Source organism: Thalassophryne amazonica, chromosome 12 (genome assembly GCF_902500255.1).
Source record: "Thalassophryne amazonica chromosome 12, fThaAma1.1, whole genome shotgun sequence".
Classification (NCBI taxonomy): Eukaryota; Metazoa; Chordata; class Actinopteri; order Batrachoidiformes; family Batrachoididae; genus Thalassophryne; species Thalassophryne amazonica.
This window is the reverse complement of record NC_047114.1, coordinates 56,876,790-56,900,195: the sequence shown is the minus strand read 5'-3', so window position 1 is coordinate 56,900,195 and position 23,406 is coordinate 56,876,790. Positions and strand designations below refer to the sequence as shown.

Here is a 23,406-nt window from a genome sequence, read left to right as displayed (position 1 = left end):
CGTAGTCACATGCGTTCCTCGGCCGTGGTTTGAGCCTCACTGCTCCAGGGAGTCACAGAGTATTGTCATGGAGCCTCTTTTCCCATGTGAGATAAGTTGGTCTAAGCAAAAAATAGGGTCTTGAGATGAAGGTATTTTAAATAAACTGACACAATTTGGTAATGATAAACTATTGTAGCCTTTAATGGTACAGACATATGGGTATATTAAAGGTATTCATGAAAATATCATTGCTAAGTAGAATATCAAGAACAGAAACCTCTGTATTGTCGAGATCGATAGATTTATTGAATGATCAGTGTAATTTACAACAACCGTAAATGTGTGGCCGACATAAATGAGCGACACTCCTCACCATCTCACCATGTCATTTAGGTCCTTCAGACTTTTTTCTCAGTAAAATGGTTTTGGGGAGCATTAGCATGGCTAAAACCCTTCAGCTTCACAACACTTCACTTTTTTCACATTTTGTTATGTTACAGCCTTATTCCAAAATGGATTAAATACATTTTTTTCCCCTCAAAATTCTACACACCATGCCCCATAATGAAACCATTTTTGAGATTTTTGCAAATGTATTAAAAATATAAAAACTAAGCAATTACTCATATATAAGTATTCACAGCCATTGCCATTAAGCTCAAAATTGAGGTCAGGTACATCTTGTTTCCACTGAGGATCCTTGAGATGTTTCTACAGCTTAATTGGAGTCCTGTGGTAAATTCAGTCTATTGGACATGATTTGGAAAAGCACACATTTGTCTGCATATAAGGTCTCACAGTTGACAGTGTATGTCAGGGCACAAACCAAGCATGAAGTCAAAGGAATTGTCTGTAGACCTCTGAGCAGGATTGTCTTGTGGCACAAATTTGGGGAAGGGTACAGAAACATTTCTGTTGCATTGAATGTCGCAGTGAGCACAGTGAACTCCATCATCCATAAGTGGAAGAAGCTCAGATCTACCAGGTCTCTTCCAAAAGCTGGCCACCTGTCTAAACTGAGAGATCAGGGGAGAAGGGCCTTAGTCAGGGAGGCGACCAAGAACCTGATGAGAGAGAGATGAGAGATACACTTTATTGATCTCACAGTGGAGAAATTATGTTTACACTCTAGTTACCTCAGACAGCAATTAGTCCACAATTATTACTTGTTTACCGTAATAATGGCACACATCAAAAAAGACAGCACATACACATTTGCATTGTTTATGTGCACTAAGTTTGAAGAAGTCCATTATCCGAATTGAGGCAAGTGGGTGAAGGCCAACCAGCAACCCTGAGATGCGCCACTGTCAGTTTGGGGGGGAAGAACGGGGGCTGCAGCTAAAACTGCACCACCCCTGTCGAAGGGGAAAGGAGTGATGTTAGCAGGCGCCGGAAAGGTGGAGTGTTGCTGGGGGATAGGAGGCTGGTGGGGGGAGGGAATGGAGCATGCTTCATTCCTGTGAGAAGCAGTTTGTTGTCTTTCTGAGTTGAGATAAGAAACAGCCAATGTTCCCCAGGCCAAAAAAATTCCTCTGGAGGAAAACAGTCGGGCAGTTTGTCCTTCAGCCTTGATAAGCCTGTAATGTTATGGTTTGAGCAGTGAAACACTTTTTAACAGTTCCACTTGCACAACCAATCCCAATTATGAATTAATAATATTCCCAATTATGAATTAAGAATATTTACCGGCCTCTGAAATCTTCAACCTCAACTGCAGGGCACGCATCTGCTCCAAAATGACATCCAATTTGTGTCTGAGTTCAAGAGTCATCGCAGTCTGAGAATGCACTGCCTTGCCAACCTCATTAATCATGACGGACAAGCGAGGGGCCGTGGTTCTTGATGCCGCTGTCTTGCCAATTTTCCGGTAGATCAGGGCAGCACATAAGCCAAAAAGTATCAGCCCTGCTACCATAAGACCAAAAAAGAATAAATCCTCGATGTCCTCAATGGAGAAAGGCGCCAAGCATGCCACACGCCAGGAACTCCAGGAGTCGAGAACATAGCCCGCAGGATACGTCCCATCTGGGCAGGTAGGATCCCCCGGTCCTGACCTTCTTGTAGAAAAAATGTTAATAGCGTTCAGAGACCAGCTGATCAATTCCATGGTTAATCCAATAGTAGTCCAGTAGATCCAGAATCCAATATAATTTGAGGAATTCACAGTCTGGTGAAGTAGGGACTTGAAGGTTAAAAGCAGAGAGCAGAGATAAGGGAGAGTGGAGGAGATGCGACCACCCTCGTCGGAGTCCCAAGCTGAAAGTGATGATCACTCTGTCAGAGCTCCAGCATTCCTCTGTGGAGAAAGGAGAACCTTCCAGAAGGACAACCATCTCTGCAGCAATCCACCAATCACGCCTGTATGGCAGAGTGGTCAGACAGAAACCACTCCTTCGTAAAAGGCACATGGCAGCCTGCCTGGAATTTTCCAAAGACACCTGAAGAACTCTCAGACCATGAGAAACAATATTCTCTGGTTTGATTACAGAAAAATGTAACTCTTTGGTGTGTCTGTTTTGGTCTTTGGAGTGAGATTGCATCAGAATTTTGGCTCTCTGTTGGGACTGTTTACACAGAGACTGCTACCTGCTGCTTTGGACTTGAACTAACAGTCTTTTTCAAGACTTTTTTACTTTTTTTACTTTTTTACCTTTTTATTTTTTTACTTTTTTTACTGTGCTCCAGCGCCTAAGGAAGACCTCTAACGGTCGAAACATCGCGACGGAGCACTTTTATCAGCTAACTTTCATCAGCGTTGGCAAGCTAACTAGCTTGCTAACGCTTTCATTTTTTTTTTGTTTTTTTTTGGTGTTTTTGGTGTTTGGCACCTGTTTGGTGCCTTGATTGGGGCACTCCTTCTGCTGAATCACCTCTAAATTATTTACACATTATTCACTTTGTGTGTTTTTAGGAATCCGCTAGGTTGCGTAGCTACTAGCTCTTAGCCGATTTAGCATGGCGGCTTCTCCTGTCTCTCCCGTACTTTTCTGCTCTGGGTGTGAAATGTTTAGTTATTCCTCGGCCTCCTTTAGCAGTAACGGTACTTGTAATAAGTGCAGCTTATTCGTAGCTTTGGAGGCCAGGCTGGGCGAATTGGAGACTCGGCTCAGCACCGTGGAAAATTCTACAGCTAGCCAGGCCCCTGTAGTCGGTGCAGACCAAGGTAGCTTAGCCGCCGTTAGTTCCCCCCTGGCAGATCCCGGGCAGTCGGGAAAGCAGGCTGACTGGGTGACTGTGAGGAGGAAGCGTAGCCCTAAACAGAAACCCCGTGTACACCGTCAACCCGTTCACATCTCTAACCGTTTTTCCCCACTCGACGATACACTCGCCGAGGATCAAACTCTGGTTATTGGCGACTCTGTTTTGAGAAATGTGAAGTTAGCGACACCAGCAACCATAGTCAATTGTCTTCCGGGGGCCAGAGCAGGCGACATCGAAGGACATTTGAAATTGCTGGCTAAGGCTAAGCGTAAATTTGGTAAGATTGTAATTCACGTCGGCAGTAATGACACTCGGTTACGCCAATCGGAGGTCACTAAAATTAACATTAAATCGGTGTGTAACTTTGCAAAAACAATGTCGGACTCTGTTGTTTTCTCTGGGCCCCTCCCCAATCAGACCGGGAGTGACATGTTTAGCCGCATGTTCTCCTTGAATTGCTGGCTGTCTGAGTGGTGTCCAAAAAATGAGGTGGGCTTCATTGATAATTGGCAAAGCTTCTGGGGAAAACCTGGTCTTGTTAGGAGAGACGGCATCCATCCCACTTTAGATGGAGCAGCTCTCATTTCTAGAAATCTGGCCAATTTTCTTGGATCCTCCAAACTGTGACTGTCCAGCGTTGGGACCAGGAGGCAGAGCTGTGGTCTTATACACTTCTCTGCAGCTTCTCTCCCCCTGCCATCCCCTCTTTACCCCATCCCCGTAGAGACGGTGCCTGCTCCCAGACCACCAATAACCAGCAAAAATCTATTTAAGCATAAAAATTCAAAAAGAAAAAATAATATAGCACCTTCAATTGCACCACAGACTAAAACAGTTAAATGTGGTCTATTAATCATTAGGTCTCTCTCTTCTAAGTCCCTGTTGGTAAATGATATAATAATTGATCAACGTATTGATTTATTCTGCCTAACAGAAACCTGGTTACAGCAGGATGAATATGTTAGTTTAAATGAGTCAACACCCCCGAGTCACACTAACTGTCAGAATGCTCGTAGCACAGGCCGTGGCGGAGGATTAGCAGCAATCTTCCATTCCAGCTTATTAATTAATCAAAAACCTAGACAGAGCTTTAATTCATTTGAAAGCTTGTCTCTTAGTCTTGTCCATCCAAATTGGAAGTCCCAAAAACCAGTTTTATTTGTTATTATCTATCGTCCACCTGGTCGTTACTGTGAGTTTCTCTGTGAATTTTCAGACCTTTTGTCTGACTTAGTGCTTAGCTCAGATAAGATAATTATAGTGGGCGATTTTAACATCCACACAGATGCTGAGAATGACAGCCTCAACACTGCATTTAATCTATTATTAGACTCTATCGGCTTTGCTCAAAAAGTAAATGAGTCCACCCACCACTTTAATCATATCTTCTGACTTATGGTATGGAAATAGAAGACTTAACAGTATTCCCTGAAAACTCCCTTCTGTCTGATCATTTTTTAATAACATTTACATTTACCATGATGGACTACCCTGCAGTGGGGAATAAGTTTCATTACACTAGAAGTCTTTCAGAAAGCGCTGTAACTAGGTTTAAGGATATGATTCCTTCTTTATGTTCTCTAATGTCATATACCAACACAGAGCAGAGTAGCTACCTAAACTCTGTAAGGGAGTTAGAGTATCTCGTCAATAGTTTTACATCCTCTTTGAAGACAACTTTGGATGCTGTAGCTCCTCTGAAAAAGAGAGCTTTAAATCAGAAGTGTCTGACTCCGTGGTATAACTCACAAACTCGTAGCTTAAAGCAGATAACCCGTAAGTTGGAGAGGAAATGGCGTCTCACTAATTTAGAAGATCTTCACTTAGCCTGGAAAAAGAGTTTGTTGCTCTATAAAAAAGCCCTCCGTAAAGCTAGGACATCTTTCTACTCATCACTAATTGAAGAAAATAAGAATAACCCCAGGTTTCTTTTCAGCACTGTAGCTAGGCTGACAAAGAGTCAGAGCTCTATTGAGCTGAGTATTCCATTAACTTTAACTAGTAATGACTTCATGACTTTCTTTGCTAACAACATTTTGACTATTAGAGAAAAAATTACTCATAAACATCCCAAAGATGTATCGTTATCTTTGGCTGCTTTCAGTGATGCCGGTATTTGGTTAGACTCTTTCTCTCCGATTGTTCTGTCTGAGTTATTTTCATTAGTTACTTCATCCAAACCATCAACATGTTTATTAGACCCCATTCCTGCCAGGCTGCTCAAGGAAGTCCTACCATTATTTAATGCTTCAATCTTAAATATGATCAATCTATCTTTGTTAGTTGGTTATGTACCACAGGCCTTTAAGGTGGCAGTAATTAAACCATTACTTAAAAAGCCATCACTTGACCCAGCTATCTTAGCTAATTATAGGCCAATCTCCAACCTTCCTTTTCTCTCAAAGATTCTTGAGAGGGTAGTTGTAAAACAGCTAACTGATCACCTGCAGAGGAATGGTCTATTTGAAGAGTTTCAGTCAGGTTTTAGAATTCATCATAGTACAGAAACAGCATTAGTGAAGGTTACAAATGATCTTCTTATGGCTTCGGACAGTGGACTTATCTCTGTGCTTGTTCTGTTGGACCTCAGTGCTGCTTTTGATACTGTTGACCATAAAATTTTATTACAGAGATTAGAGCATGTCATAGGTATTAAAGGCACTGCGCTGCGGTGGTTGAATCATATTTGTTTAATAGATTACAGTTTGTTCATGTAAATGGGGAATCTTCTTCACAGACTAAAGTTAATTATGGAGTTCCACAAGGTTCTGTGCTAGGACCAATTTTGTTCACTTTATACATGCTTCCCTTAGGCAGTATTATTAGACGGTATTGCTTAAATTTTCATTGTTACGCAGATGATACCCAGCTTTATCTATCCATGAAGCCAGAGGATACACACCAATTAGCTAAACTGCAGGATTGTCTTACAGACATAAAGACATGGATGACCTCTAATTTCCTGCTTTTAAACTCAGATAAACTGAAGTTATTGTACTTGGCCCCACAAATCTTAGAAGCATGGTGTCTAACCAGATCGTTACTCTGGATGGCATTTCCCTGATCTCTAGTAATACTGTGAGAAATCTTGGAGTCATTTTTGATCAGGATATGTCATTCAAAGCGCATATTAAACAAATATGTAGGACTGCCTTTTTACTTTTACGCAATATCTCTAAAATCAGAAAGGTCTTGTCTCAGAGTGATGCTGAAAAACTAATTCATGCATTTATTTCCTCTAGGCTGGACTATTGTAATTCATTATTATCAGGTTGTCCTAAAAGTTCCCTAAAAAGCCTTCAGTTGGTTCAGAATGCTGCAGCTAGAGTACTGACGGGGACTAGCAGGAGAGAGCATATCTCACCCGTGTTGGCCTCTCTTCATTGGCTTCCTGTTATTTCTAGAATAGAATTTAAAATTATTCTTCTTACTTATAAGGTTTTGAATAATCAGGTCCCATCTTATCTTAGGGACCTCGTAGTACCATATTACCCCATTAGAGCGCTTCGCTCTCAGACTGCGGGCTTACTTGTAGTTCCTAGGGTTTGTAAGAGTAGAATGGGAGGCAGAGCCTTCAGCTTTCAGGCTCCTCTCCTGTGGAACCAGCTCCCAATTCAGATCAGGGAGACAGATACCCTCTCTACTTTTAAGATTAGGCTTAAAACTTTCCTTTTCGCTAAGGCTTATAGTTAGGGCTGGATTGGGTGACCCTGGACCATCCCTTGGTTATGCTGCTTTAGACGTAGATTGTGGGGGGGTTCCCATGATGCACTGTTTTTTTTTTCTCTTTTTGCTCCGTATGCATCACTCTGCATTTAATCGTTAGTGATCGATCTCTGCCCCCTTCACGGCATGTCTTTTTCCTGGTTTTTTCCCTCAGCCCCAACCAGTCTCAGCAGAAGACTGCCCCTCCCTGAGCCTGGTTCTGCTGGAGGTTTCTTCCTGTTAAAAGGGAGTTTTTCCTTCCCACTGTGGCCAAGTGCTTGCTCATAGGGGGTCGTTTTGACCGTTGGGGTTTTTCATAGTTGTTGTATGGCCTTGCCTTGCAATATGGAGCGCCTTGGGGCAACTGTTTGTTGTGATTTGGCGCTATATAAGAAAAAAGTTGATTGATTGATTGAATGCCAGGTGTCATGTTTGACAGAAACCAGGCACCATCCCTACAGTGAAGCATGGTGGTGGCAGCATCATGCTGTGGGGATGTTTTTCAGCAGGAGGAACTGGGAAACTAGTCAGGATTGAGGGAAAGATCAGTGCAGCAATGTACAGAGACATCCTGGATGAAAACATGCTCCAGAGCTCTCTCGACCTCAGACTGGTGTGACAGTTTATCATTCAGCAGGACACACAACCAAGATATCAAAGGAGTGACATCAGGACAACTCTGTGAACGTCCTTGAGTGGTCCAGACAGAGTCCAGACCTGAATTTGTTTGAACATCTCATGAGATCTGAAAATGGCTGTGCACTGACGCTCCCCATCCAACCTGATGGAGCTTGAGAGGTACTGCAAAGAGGAATGGGCAAAAATTCCCAAAGATAGGTCCACCAAGCTTGTGGCATCATACTCAAGAAGACCTGAGGCTGTAATTGCTGCCAAAGGTGCATCAGCAATGTATTGAGCAAAGGGTGTGAATATTTATGTACATGTGATTTCTTAGTTTTTATTTTTAATAAATTTGCTAAAACGATATAAAAAAATTTCATGTTGTCATTATGGGGTGTTGTGTGTAGAATTGCGAGGGGGAAAATGAATTTCATCCATTTTGGCATAAGGCTGTAACAACAAAATGTGGAAAAGGTGAAGCACTGTGAATACTTTCCATGTGCACTGTATGATTTTAAAACTGCCAGTGTGCTGCTGTGAACACTATGAAATGCATCGAGAGGACTGTTTTGCTTTTTATTTTTTGGTTTCAACTTAAAGCACTCACAGCTGCCACACAAAGCAGGTGGACAGGTGTTTCGATAATAACGCAAACCGATATTGACCCCTAATCTATACACCCCCCCCCCCCCCCCCCCAGCAAGCCAAAAATAAATAAATGAATGAATAAATATAAACCACATCAGATGGCATAATTTAACAAATTCATAAAATTTGCAGGGAGAAATGACCCTCTCTCCCACCACTTTGTGACACCATCAATTGTATTCACATATTGAAAATTGCTTTTGCTGATTATGGCATGTCCACAATAACTCATGTAAGCAATGTGAGGACTGAGATTATTGCTCATTTGTTCAGAAAAATGGAAAAATCAGAGAAAATCAGAGATTGACACAATATCCAGCAGGATCTGATCACCCCTTTCTGACAGAATTCTGCAGAAGATTTTCACTTTTATATATGAGACTTGTCCTGTCTGGTTCTTTCAGTCTGCAGGCATCAGCTAAATTCAGAGTTTGTTCAAGAAAACTTTCTAGTGAGCAGGTTAGCTTCTGAGAGTACATGACAGACATGACAGATGAGTTAAGGTGAGGTTGCTTTATGAAACCACAAACCCAGAGTTTCCTTCAACTCTGAGTCAAGCAACGAAGAACGACAGTGACAAAATTCTCCCAATACCCAGAGAGGAATTTGTTCTGTGATTGCTGAATATATGGAGGCGTTTCACTCAAAAACAGTTACAGGACAGACTTCTGTAGCACTGAGAACTGAGTCATTGAGGAGCTGATATCAGTGCTGGAAATCAGTTTATTCAAGTGGGGTATAAATGTATTCGCCGAGTGCAGTGGCGGTTCTGCACTGAATTACTACCTGGGCGAAACCCTCTCCGAGTGCTCTCACCTTCACCCCCCCCCCCAATTGTTTTTTTTTTTGTTTTTTGCACAAACAGCTATTTTTAAAAATAATTTTATTTATTTATTTATTTTTTATATATTTTACAAGTGCCCCTGAATTTGCCATTGAAATTGACATTAAAAGACCGCAGGCTACAATATAAATCTTATACAAAATATCCATGAATTGCACATCTGAATAAACATGCCCTCATATGCTAAATGTCTGCCATTAGATGCTTTATTAATCTGTCTTTCAGGGAGGAACAATTAGCTCCTTTATTAAGGTGCATATTTGTCTATGCTTTTAGCTTAATATTTGTAAATATTATGCTAAATGTGTAAATATTTAGCATTAATTAATCTGCAATAGTTTTAGGTTTGACAGAAATGCGATAATGTAGTGTTTGCCTTTTTATCTCCCTAATATTTTGGTCTTCATTTGTGGGTCAAAAGAAAATCTAAACTGAAATGTTACTAGCATTCCCATGCCTATGAAATCCAATGTCATTCTTTTTCTACATCAAATAAAGCAGTTAATTGTGAAGATAAGCCTTATTTTAAATTTTATTATTATTTTATTTTGTCAATGTACTCGTACATGACAATAAAAAGAGAGTTTCCAGTTGGTGGAAAATTATTGTAATTGGATAACACACACTCTTGCAGGTGCAGAAAAAGGTCAGATTCAGGTCACTTCAACGGAGCTCCTGTGTTCTCCAGTGAGATTCAAATGCGTTGTTCCACCCTGTCTGTCCACTTTCAGATGCCTTTTATTTCATAAACTAGCAGCCTGCATTGTTCAATGGAGTTCTGGTGCTGCTCTGCTGCAACCTAAGTGGACTTCACTCTGCCAGAGCGGAGACATGGTGGAGGCGGCGCAGTGGTGAGCAGTGAACACAATTCTCCACCCGGAGCCGCAAAGCAGAGACCATGGGCCAAGGAGGAGTGCGTCTGTCTCTGGTTATGCAAGAGAAAACCGCTGAACCTCTGACACTAGTTCTGTTCTGTGCATGTCAGCAGCTGCGGGACGTCAATTTGCCAGTTCCTCACACAGTGATATGATAACTGCTTTGTGACACAGAATGATTTTCTTTTTTTAAGTACTTGTGCCGCCTTTATATGTGTCATGAAAAAATGCGCCCCGGGCGACTGCCCGCCACGCCCATACCAAAAACCGTGTCTGGTGGAGTGAATACGTTTGTGTCACTTTGTATAGTTTAACCCTCTGGAGCTGACGCGGTTGTATACAACGGCTGAGACCAAGTTTTACTAAATTATAAATAACTTTTTAATGATATGAGATAGAAACTTACATTTTTTTGCTGAAAAGTTAACTCCAGACTTTTGAGCCAGCTGTCCATCATCTTTGTACTCCTCATAGAAGCTGTGTGATGACGTGTGCAATGCGAGTGTCCAATCGGAATTGGTTCACCGTCACATGGTTTTCCAAAATCCAATCGTAGGGCAGATTTATCTCACGTGATAAACCAGAGATTGTTTTTAGCAGTAATGTGTTAATGTGTAGGCTCTTGCTTGCCTCTACTCGTGGTTGGCTCTCACTGCGTTATTGTATCACTTCCTGTTCCGGAGCACAGCGGTGTTTTGCTGTATCTGTTAAATCTGCGCAGTTAGATTGATCTAGTTACCTAGATAACGATTTGTTTCACAGTGTAATCTTCACGTGCCTTAACTAAAGCACTCCTTCTGCTGAATCACCTCTAAATTATTTACACATTATTCACTTTGTGTGTTTTTAGGAATCCGCTAGCTTAGCGCAGCTACTAGCTCTTAGCCGGTTTAGCATGGCGGCTTCTCCTGTCTCTCCCGCACTTTTCTGCTCTGGGTGTGAAATGTTTAGTTATTCCTCGGCCTCCTTTAGCAGTAATGGTACTTGTAATAAGTGTAGCTTATTCGTAGTTTTGGAGGCCAGGCTGGGCGAATTGGAGACTCGGCTCCACACCGTGGAAAATTCTACAGCTAGCCAGGCCCCTGTAGTCGGTGCGGACCAAGGTAGCTTAGCCGCCGTTAGTTTCCCTCTGGGAGATCCCGAGCAGCCAGGAAAGCAGGCCGACTGGGTGACTGTGAGGAGGAAGCGTAGCCCTAAACAGAAGCCCTGTGTACACCGCCAACCCGTTCACATTTCTAACCATTTTTCCCCACTCGACGACACACCCGCCGAGGATCAAACTCTGGTTATTGGCGACTCTGTTTTGAGAAATGTGAAGTTAGCGACACCAGCAACCATAGTCAATTGTCTTCCGGGGGCCAGAGCAGGCAACATTGAAGGAAATTTGAAACTGCTGGCTAAGGCTAAGCGTAAATTTGGTAAGATTGTAATTCACGTCGGCAGTAATGACACCCGGTTACGCCAATCGGAGGTCACTAAAATTAACATTGAATCGGTGTGTAACTTTGCAAAAACAATGTCGGACTCTGTAGTTTTCTCTGGGCCCCTCCCCAATCGGACCGGGAGTGACATGTTTAGCCGCATGTTCTCCTTGAATTGCTGGCTGTCTGAGTGGTGTCCAAAAATGAGGTGGGCTTCATAGATAATTGGCAAAGCTTCTGGGGAAAACCTGGTCTTGTTAGGAGAGACGGCATCCATCCCACTTTGGATGGAGCAGCTCTCATTTCTAGAAATCTGGCCAATTTTCTTAAATCCTCCAAACCGTGACTATCCAGGGTTGGGACCAGGAAGCAGAGTTGTAGTCTTACACACCTCTCTGCAGCTTCTCTCCCCCTGCCATCCCCTCATTACCCCATCCCCGTAGAGACCGTGCCTGCTCCCAGACCACCAATAACCAGCAAAAATCTATTTAAGCATAAAAATTCAAAAAGAAAAAATAATATAGCACCTTCAACTGCACCACAGACTAAAACAGTTAAATGTGGTCTATTAAACATTAGGTCTCTCTCTTCTAAGTCCCTGTTGGTAAATGATATAATAATTGATCAACATATTGATTTATTCTGCCTTACAGAAACCTGGTTACAGCAGGATGAATATGTTAGTTTAAATGAGTCAACACCCCCGAGTCACACTAACTGCCAGAATGCTCGTAGCACGGGCCGAGGCGGAGGATTAGCAGCAATCTTCCATTCCAGCTTATTAATTAATCAAAAACCCAGACAGAGCTTTAATTCATTTGAAAGCTTGACTCTTAGTCTTGTCCATCCAAATTGGAAGTCCCAAAAACCAGTTTATTTGTTGTTATCTATCGTCCTCATGGTTGTTACTGTGAGTTTCTCTGTGAATTTTCAGACCTTTTGTCTGACTTAGTGCTTAGCTCAGATAAGATAATTATAGTGGGCGATTTTAACGTCCACACATATGCTGAGAATGACAGCCTCAACACTGCATTTAATCTATTATTAGACTCAGTTGGCTTTGCTCAAAATGTAAATGAGTCCACCCACCACTTTAATCATATCTTAGATCTTGTTCTGACTTATGGTATGGAAATTGAAGACTTAACAGTATTCCCTGAAAACTCCCTTCTGTCTGATCATTTCTTAATAACATTTACATTTACTCTGATGGACTACCCAGCAGTGGGGAATAAGTTTCATTACACTAGAAGTCTTTCAGAAAGCGCTGTAACTAGGTTTAAGGATATGATTCCTTCTTTATGTTCTCTAATGCCATATACCAACACAGTGCAGAGTAGCTACCTAAACTCTGTAAGTGAGATAGAGTATCTCGTCAGTAGTTTTACATCCTCATTGAAGACAACTTTGGATGCTGTAGCTCCTCTGAAAAAGAGAGCTTTAAATCAGAAGTGCCTGACTCCGTGGTATAACTCACAAACTCGCAGCTTAAAGCAGATAACCCGTAAGTTGGAGAGGAAATGGCGTCTCACTAATTTAGAAGAGCTTCACTTAGCCTGGAAAAAGAGTCTGTTGCTCTATAAAAAGCCCTCTGTAAAGCTAGGACATCTTACTACTCATCAGTAATTGAAGAAAATAAGAACAACCCCAGGTTTCTTTTCAGCACTGTAGCCAGGCTGACAAAGAGTCAGAGCTCTATTGAGCCGAGTATTCCTTTAACTTTAACTAGTAATGACTTCATGACTTTCTTTGCTAATAAAATTTTAACTATTAGAGAAAAAATTACTCATAACCATCCCAAAGTCGTATCGTTATCTTTGGCTGCTTTCAGTGATGCCGGTATTTGGTTAGACTGTTTCTCTCAGATTGTTCTGTCTGAGTTATTTTCATTAGTTACTTCATCCAAACCATCAACATGTCTATTAGACCCCATTCCTACCAGGCTGCTCAAGGAAGCCCTACCATTATTTAATGCTTCGATCTTAAATATGATCAATCTATCTTTATTAGTTGGCTATGTACCACAGGCTTTTAAGGTGGCAGTAATTAAACCATTACTTAAAAAGCCATCACTTGACCCAGCTATCTTAGCTAATTATAGGCCAATCTCCAACCTTCCTTTTCTCTCAAAAATTCTTGAAAGGGTAGTTGTAAAACAGCTAACTGATCATCTGCAGAGGAATGGTCTATTTGAAGAGTTTCAGTCAGGTTTTAGAATTCATCATAGTACAGAAACAGCATTAGTGAAGGTTACAAATAATCTTCTTATGGCCTCAGACAGTGGACTCATCTCTGTGCTTGTTCTGTTAGACCTCAGTGCTGCTTTTGATACTGTTGACCATAAAATTTTATTACAGAGATTAGAGCATGCCATAGGTATTAAAGGCACTGTGCTGCGGTGGTTTGAATCATATTTATCTAATAGATTACAATTTGTTCATGTAAATGGGGAATCTTCTTCACAGACTAAGGTTAATTATGGAGTTCCACAAGGTTCTGTGCTAGGACCAATTTTATTCACTTTATACATGCTTCCCTTAGGCAGTATTATTAGAAGGCATTGCTTAAATTTTCATTGTTACGCAGATGATACCCAGCTTTATCTATCCATGAAGCCAGAGGACACACACCAATTAGCTAAACTGCAGGATTGTCTTGTCTCTAATTTCCTGCTTTTAAACTCAGATAAAACTGAAGTTATTGTACTTGGCCCCACAAATCTTAGAAACATGGCGTCTAACCAGATCCTTACTCTGGATGGCATTACCCTGACCTCTAGTAATACTGTGAGAAATCTTGGAGTCATTTTTGATCAGGATATGTCATTCAAAGCGCATATTAAACAAATATGTAGGAATGCTTTTTTGCATTTACGCAATATCTCTAAAATTAGAAAGGTCTTGTCTCAGAGTGATGCTGAAAAACTAATTCATGCATTTATTTCCTCTAGGCTGGACTATTGTAATTCATTATCAGGTTGTCCTAAAAGTTCCCTGAAAAGCCTTCAGTTAATTCAAAATGCTGCAGCTAGAGTACTAACGGGGACTAGAAGGAGAGAGCATATCTCACCCATATTGGCCTCTCTTCATTGGCTTCCTGTTAATTCTAGAATAGAATTTAAAATTCTTCTTCTTACTTATAAGGTTTTGAATAATCAGGTCCCATCTTATCTTAGGGACCTCATAGTACCATATCACCCCAATAGAGCGCTTCGCTCTCAGACTGCAGGCTTACTTGTAGTTCCTAGGGTTTGTAAGAGTAGAATGGGAGGCAGAGCCTTCAGCTTTCAGGCTCCTCTCCTGTGGAACCAGCTCTCAATTCGGATCAGGGAGACAGACACCCTCTCTACTTTTAAGATTAGGCTTAAAACTTTCCTTTTTGCTAAAGCTTATAGTTAGGGCTGGATCAGGTGACCCTGAACCATCCCTTAGTTATGCTGCTATAGACTTAGACTGCTGGGGGGTTCCCATGATGCACTGAGTGTTTCTTTCTCTTTTTTGCTCTGTATGCACCACTCTGCATTTAATCATTAGTGATTGATCTCTGCTCCCCTCCACAGCATGTCTTTTTCCTGGTTCTCTCCCTCAGCCCCAACCAGTCCCAGCAGAAGACTGCCCCTCCCTGAGCCTGGTTCTGCTGGAGGTTTCTTCCTGTTAAAAGGGAGTTTTTCGTTCCCACTGTCGCCAAGTGCTTGCTCACAGGGGGTCGTTTTGACCATTGGGGTTTTTATGTAATTATTGTATGGCCTTGCCTTACAATATAAAGCGCCTTGGGGCAACTGTTTGTTGTGATTTGGCACTATGTAAATAAAAATTGATTGATTGATTGATTGATTGATTGATTGACTAGTTGGCCCATTTGAATAGCCCCCTGGCTGCTGGCTCCAATGTGCCCTGCGCCATTACGCACAGCGATCAGTGAAAGTCATCAGAGGGAGCAGACGGAGGGCCTCTCATACAATCTCACATGCTCAAACACAGAGTGTGTGAGTTTCAGAGATGCTCCACTAGTCATTGCCTATGAATGTTACTGAATAAGCCTGTGGCAAGCTTTCTCGCTCCGGTGTAAAACACTGTTTACCATGTCAATGGAGCGAGGGGCCGCTCCTCAGAGTGTAAAGCCTGGGTCCTACTGAATAATGAGCCACGCAGCATGTTTTCTTTACTACAAGAGGGTTTCTTCAACTATCGTGGGAGTTTCGTGGCTCTGAGTGGCATTATCTTCAGTTAACGAGGCTCCTCTCTGAGTGTGGCACTAATTTCAAGAAGTTCAAAATTTAGCACCAACAGCGTGGCGCAGTTTGTATATGAGTTACTGCGACGACTTAGAGGCATTTGCGTGGTGCTTACTAGTCTGCTAAAAGGCTATTATCCGTGCACCTGGCAGCTACGCAGGACCTGAGAGGCTACTTTTGGAGTGGCTGCCCTCTTGCACACACAATTCCACCTGCTCTGTGCGCTGTGTATAAAATAATTATTTTGTAGCAGATTAATCATTTTCTGCCAAACCTTGAATGCTGAAAACACCTCTAATCGCTTCTGGAATCACAGAGGACTGTTTCATCTGGACACTTTTTTCCTCTCTTTCCTGCTCCATATGGAATGTATTTTGAACAGCTTAAGGTAACTATTTTTAATGTTTTTGTAGCTTAATAAAACAGTTCCTAACTGTAAAAGTATGTCTATAGTTGATTTAATATCTTGTTAATGGATCTCATGAGCTCCGCTGTGTGTGGGCACTGTGCACTAACGCAGTGACTCATCACGCTCCAAATGAGCATTTAGGCAGAACGCCTGCTCACGAAAGAGTGATTTTTTCAGTCAATATTGGAAGAACACAAAGATAAAATTTGGATGACTGCGTGAAAGTGGATGTGTGTTTAAAGCCACGGAAGAAATAATTCCAGTGAAGCCGCTAAAAGCAGAGCAGAGCTGTGCAGCCACACAGAAGGAGAGCGCACAAAAGACCGATTTTGAAGATACAAAGTTAAAAGTTGTATCACGGTGACTTGTAAGCTGCAGAAGAAATAAGAAATATACGAGGTCTGTTAGAAAAGTATCGGACCTTTTTATTTTTTCAAAAACCTGATGGATTTGAATCACGTGTGCTTGCATGAGCCAACCTTGAACCTTCGTGCGCATGTGTGAATTTTTTCACGCCTGTCGATTGCGTCATTTGCTTGTAAGCAGCCTTTGTGTGAGGACGGGTGTAGTCTCTCGTCGTTTTTTCTTTTCAAGGAAAATGGCGGAACGACTGGAGCAGCGCGACTGCATCAAATTTTGCCAGAAACTGGGCAACAGCCAGGTGGAAACCATTCGGATTATTCAGACGGCTTTCGGTGACGATGCTATGGGCATCACACAGATTAAGGAGGGGTACAACTGGTTTAAAGACGGCTGCACAAAGGTGGAGAGCGAGCCACACTCCGGTCCGCCATCAACATGCTGAAATGACCGGATCATTTCCAAAATGAACGCTGTGGTGATGCGGGACCATCGTGTGACTATCCGAGAAATTGTGGAAGAGGTGGACATCAGCACTTTATCGGCACATTCCACTGTGACAGAAGATTTTGCCATGAAAAGAGTTGCAGCGAAATTCATGCTGCTGGCTTCGGCATGAAGCTGATGGCGCAGCAAAAGCGCCTTTGTGTTGAAGTCTCACAGGGCATGTTGTGACATGTGTATGTTGTGCCGTTCTCATTGTGTATGCAGAACGGCACCGCGCGCAAAAGAAAGCTAAAAAAAAAAAAAAATAAAGCCAGCAAGGCACGGATGGAAAGGAAGCCAGTGAGAAGGAGCACAGAGGCGGGTGTCCAGGAATGGACAGCAGCACAAGCGCAAAAGAGCGATTTTGCAGAAATTAACGGACGCACACAAAGTTTAAAGTGGGATCACAGTGTGAAAATGACTGTTTAAAGCCAGGGAAAAAATAAAGCCAGTGAGCCACGGAGCCAGTGAGGAGGACAGAGGTGGCTGTCCAGGAGCCCTTGGTTCGGTTCTAGCTGGTCTGGTGCATTACAGGTGGACAGCAGCCTGGCACACAGCCGCGTGACTGTACTGGAGCATCTATTTTGGACTGCATTTAGAAAATGTGACATCTTTAAATGCTGCTGTGAATTGAATACCCACACTTTAAAGGGACCATGTGTGGGAGGGCTGGCATCATGCCTAAACGTGCGCCAACATTGTGTTATCACGGCGCTGCGTGGCTTAGTGTGGCTGATGCGAGCTATTTCAGGCTCTAATGACAGGTCGGACATGGCTCACTAGAGGCTGCTGCGTGGCACATGCAGGGTACAGAGAGGCACATAGAGGCACCTTCATAGCGAATACGTGATAGATGAAAATGTGGGTCATTCTAATTTCACAAAGATCTGATGGGAAAAATGTCAGAAATCTACCTTCCCTTTGTTGGTTTGCAGAGTTGTTTGTAGTTGAAATGAAATGTTGATGCAGTTTGTGATGAGTTAGGATGGCAAAGTGACAAACAATCAGTGTAATTGCAGCTTTGCTAGCATCTATGTTTGGTATGAAACTTTGTAAGATATTTTTTTAAAATAATCTGAGTTCTTTCCTGTTGCATTGTATTGCAACAGCCATGTTGAATATGAAATAAAAAAGATGAATATGAGAACACAATTCAGAATGTTAATTTTTATTTGCTGGTATTTATAATATTTTAAACAACATAAAATGTAGTACTTTTAATTTTGGAAGGGACTTTATAAAATACAATACTGTTTGTGTTATATTTTTCAGTATCACCAGAGGAGTCAGTTTTATTAAAGGCATGTTAAATAAATTAATTAAACTAAGAGACATTTGTATTGTGTGAATAGAAAGTGAAGCCACAGTGAATAGAAAGGTACATTTTCTTGTATTGTGCAGCATACTGATTTATAGCTTGCTTTATAGCTTTGAGTTTTCTAGAACAGGGATGTAGTAAATTTAATTCATGAATGAATTAAGAAAACACCACATAAAGAAAAGTGTATGAATTGATATAGGACAAAGGAACTGGAGGAGCCATTGTTATCTAAATGTTAAGTTTAAAGACAAGAAGTAGTAGTCTGCTTTTTCTAGATGTTAGAACCAGTGATATTAGAACCAGTAATCCTCAGTGGTTTTCTTTCATTTGTGGTCTAATGTTAGTGATGAATCCTGGCCTTTTGCCTGGCAAGTAATTGGACAGATGGTACTCTGTCAGTTTTGTTTTTGTGCTTTGTCCAACATTTCAGCAACCATTTTGTGGTTTTCCTTTTTATTTGCAATGATGTTTTGACTTATCCTTGATGTGCATCATAATATACTTAATACATAATAGTGATCGGAAATGGTAAGCCATATCCCATTTAAATTGCTCTAAATTCCGATGTACACATTTAGTGCTACTAGTTATGTGCAGACAGTGCATTTTAGTAATGCTTAGTCATTGGCTGAGGTGCTGCATGTGAGATGTTAATCATATTTGATTCAACTTCCCTTTACCAAGGAGGTAATATTGTTGTTGGCAGGTTAACTCAAAAAGACAATTAGATTTCAGTCAAATTTGCTGGAGTCACTGACCTAGGATCAAGCAAAAGTTTCAGACTTTGAAGTTTTGCTTTTAAATTAATAATTTGTATGTCTTTCATTGATTGTGAAGAAGCAGGTGTAATGTGGTTTCTTTCTCAGGGATAGCTCTGTATCTGTCAAAATTACCATACCATCTTTATTTATAAAGCACTTTACTACAACTAAAGCTGACCCAAAGTGCTGTACACTAAAACATGCATACAGTAAAACATTAAGACATACAGTAGTGTTCAGAATAATAGTAGTGCTATGTGACTAAAAAGATTAATCCAGGTTTTGAGTACATTTCCTGTTGTTACATGGGAAACAAGGTACCAGTAGATTCAGTAGATTCTCACAAATCCAACAAGACCAAGCATTCATGATACGCACACTCTTAAGGCTATGAAATTGGGCTATTAGTAAAAAAAAAAAAAAAAAAAAAGTAGAAAAGGGGTGTTCACAATAATAGTAGCATCTGCTGTTGACGCTACAAACTCAAAACTATTATGTTCAAACTGCTTTTTTGGCAATCCTGTGAATCACTAAACTAGTATTTAGTTGCACAACCACAGTTTTTCATGATTTCTTCACATCTACGAGGCATGGAGTCAACCAATTTGTGGCACCTTTCAGCTGTTATTCCACTCCAAGATTCTTTAACAACATTCCACAATTCATTAACATTTCTTGGTTTTGCTTCAGAAACAGCTTTTTTGATGTCACCCCCACAAGTTCTCAATTGGATTTAGGTCCAGGGATTGGGCAGGCCACTCCAAAACATTAATTTTGTTGGTTTGGAACCAAGATTTTGCTCATTTACTAGTGTGCTTGGGGTCATTGTCTTGTTTAAACACCCATTTCAGGGGCATGTCCTCTTCAGCATAAGGCAACATGACCTCTTCAAGTATTTTGACATATCCAAACTGATCCATGATACCTGGTATGCGATATATAGGCCCAACACCATAGTAGGAGAAACATGCCCATATCATGATGCTTGCACCACCATGCTTCACTGTCTTCACTGTGAACTGTGGCTTGAATTCAAAGTTTGGGGGGTTGTCTCACAAACTGTCTGCGGCCCTTGGACCCAAAAGAACAATTTTACTCTCATCAGTCCACAAAATATTCCTCCATTTCTCTTTAGGTCAGTTGATGTGTTCTTTGGCAAATTGTAACCTCTTCTGCACGTCTTATTTAACAGAGGGACTTTGCACGCGATTCTTGCAAATAAATTAGCTTCACACAGGCGTCTTCTAACTGTCACAGCACTTACAGGTAACTCCAGACTGTCTTTGATCATCCTGGAGCTGATCAGTGGGTGAGCCTTTGCCATTCTGGTTATTCTTCTATCCATTTTGATGGTTGTTTTCTGTTTTCTTCCATGCGTCTCTGGTTTTTTTGTCCATTTTAAAGCATTGGAGATCATTGTAGATGAACAGCCTATAGTTTTTTGGCCCTGCGTATAAGTTTTCCCCTCTCCAATCAACTTTTTAATCAAACTACGCTGTTCTTCTGAACAATGTCTTGAATATCCCATTTTCCTCAGGCTTTCAAAGAGAAAGCATGTTCAACAGGTGCTGGCTTCATCCTTAAATAGGGGACACCTGATTCACACCTGTTTGTTCCACAAAATTGATGAACTCACTGACTGAATGCCACACTACTATTATTGTGAACACCCCCTTTTCTACTTTTTTTTACTAATAGCCCAATTTCATAGCCTTAAGAGTGTGCATATCATGAATGCTTGGTCTTGTTGGATTTGTGAGAATCTACTGAATCTACTGGTACCTTGTTTCCCATGTAACAATAAGAAATATACTCAAAACCTAGATTAATCTTTTTAGTCACATAGCACTACTATTATTCTGAACACTATTGTATATTTAAACAAGTTAATAACTATAAAATCTAAAAAACTCACTGTGGTTAAAAGCCAAAGAAAAAAGATTTTAAGACATGAGAGACCGGTATATAAGGGTGAAGAAGCCCAAAGAGATACAGCGGGGCTAAGCCATGAAGAGACTTAAAAACAAACACGAGAATTTTAAAATGAACCCTAAAATATACAGGTAACCAATGAAGAGAGACCAAGACAGGGGTAATGTGCTCTCTCCTTTGAGTTCCTGTCAAAAGTCACGCAGCAGAATTCTGAACCAGCTGTAAACGTGAAAGCAGCGAAAATTACTTTCAGTGAAATTAAGACTCCTGTGAAATTTCAAATCCTCATCCCTGTTTTACAAGGTCAATGGTGTAACCCTAGACATGTGGAATCTTACACATACCATTTGGACATAGGCATTGTATTTAACATATACAGACAGATACTCATTTTTTTTAATCTTGAGGGAGAAACAGATATTGATCTACAAGATTTATCTGATACAGTTGTTAACATAAGTAAATTTTCCACTTTTCCTTTTTACAGGCAACAGATGCAGTGCCTATGTGTATAAATAACATTTCTGTAGGCTTTGAACCATTCTATAGCAGTGAACTGAATGAAAGGTGTGTGTGTGAGAGAGAGAGAGAGAGACAGAGACAGACAGAGAAGCAAATTATACAGAACCTGAATGAAATGATAGAGCAGGAGATGGTGAGAAAGAGACAGACAACAGACTGTCATTTAAATTTATGCAGGGCTGTGAACTGCAGCAGGAATCTGACTCTGTTAGGGAACTAAAAAGAAGACGCAACAACAGACGGCTGAACGTGTCAGCTTGTCAGAGTTGAAGAAACATCAGCTCCATCACAGCTTGTGAGGTCACAGCTATCAGAAAAGCACTCCTTGTGTGAATACCACCTCAGTTGGACCTTCAATCCACTGTTTATTATAAATATGATATATATGAGCACATCTGAAGGTGCCACTGCTATCCTGGCTATTTTGATGTAGTTGATGACATCGTGACTGACTCAGTGAAGTTAGGAAAATTATAGTTGACATCAACAACATTTCTATTTTGTCCACATCTGCTCTTTAAATACCTCCGACAGTAAGACAGAGAAAATCATAAGTGAAAATGTCAGTTCACATAAGGAACAGAGATGATGTAAAATGTTGATGCAAAATATTTTGTAAATGTCACATTTTCTGTCCATCATTGCACATTTCTATTCAACCATCCATTTTCTGAATCCCCTTATTCCAGTTAAGGGTCATGGGGCAGCTGGAGCCTATCGCAGCATTGGGCAAGAGACCGGGTACACCCTGGACAAGCCTCCAGTCTGAACAGGGTCAACACTTACTGACAGACAAACCTATTGACACTCACGCCAATGCTCAGTTTAGAGTCACTAATCCACCTTGTCCACCTGGTCGTTACTGTGAGTTTCTCTGTGAATTTTCAGACCTTTTGTCTGACTTAGTGCTTAGCTCAGATAAGATAATTATAGTGGGCGATTTTAACATCCACACAGATGCTGAGAATGACAGCCTCAACACTGCATTTAATCTGTTATTAGACTCAATTGGCTTTGCTCAAAATGTAAATGAGTCCACCCACCACTTTAATCATATCTTAGATCTTGTTCTGACTTATGGTATGGAAATTGAAGACTTAACAGTATTCCCTGAAAACTCCCTTCTGTCTGATCATTTCTTAATAACATTTACATTTACTCTGATGGACTACCCAGCAGTGGGGAATAAGTTTCATTACACTAGAAGTCTTTCAGAAAGCGCTGTAACTAGGTTTAAGGATATGATTCCTTCTTTATGTTCTCTAATGCCATATACCAACACAGTGCAGAGTAGCTACCTAAACTCTGTAAGTGAGATAGAGTATCTCGTCAATAGTTTTACATCCTCATTGAAGACAACTTTGGATGCTGTAGCTCCTCTGAAAAAGAGAGCTTAAATCAGAAGTGCCTGACTCCGTGGTATAACTCACAAACTCGCAGCTTAAAGCAGATAACCCGTAAGTTGGAGAGGAAATGGCGTCTCACTAATTTAGAAGATCTTCACTTAGCCTGGAAAAAGAGTCTGTTGCTCTATAAAAAAGCCCTCTGTAAAGCTAGGACATCTTACTACTCATCACTAATTGAAGAAAATAAGAACAACCCCAGGTTTCTTTTCAGCACTGTAGCCAGGCTGACAAAGAGTCAGAGCTCTATTGAGCCGAGTATTCCTTTAACTTTAACTAGTAATGACTTCATGACTTTCTTTGCTAATAAAATTTTAACTATTAGAGAAAAAATTACTCATAACCATCCCAAAGACGTATCGTTATCTTTGGCTGCTTTCAGTGATGCCGGTTGTTGGGAAAGTGTCGGTACACGGACCCACAACAGGGGGCGCAAAGGAACGGACAATGGAGTAGGTCAAATAACAACACTTTACTGTTGTGAATGTGCACAACAAATACAACAGATTACAACAATAGATCAGAATCAATTCACAAAGGTGTCGTGTGGGCAGGCTCGAAGATAGGAGACACCTGTCCAAAGCAGAACCGGAACCACACGATTTCCTCCGCCACCAGACCCCGGGAATACTGGAGCCGCCAAGTCCCGAACTCCCAGGTGGCCACTGCCTCCGCGTG

The 23,406-nt window shown here is 41.2% G+C and overlaps 1 protein-coding gene across 2 annotated transcripts in view; it reads left to right on the top strand.

The window, feature by feature from the left end:
* Positions 1–23,406, top strand: part of tox (thymocyte selection-associated high mobility group box) — a 209,478-nt gene that overhangs the window by 135,916 nt on the left and 50,156 nt on the right. The window lies entirely within an intron of this gene.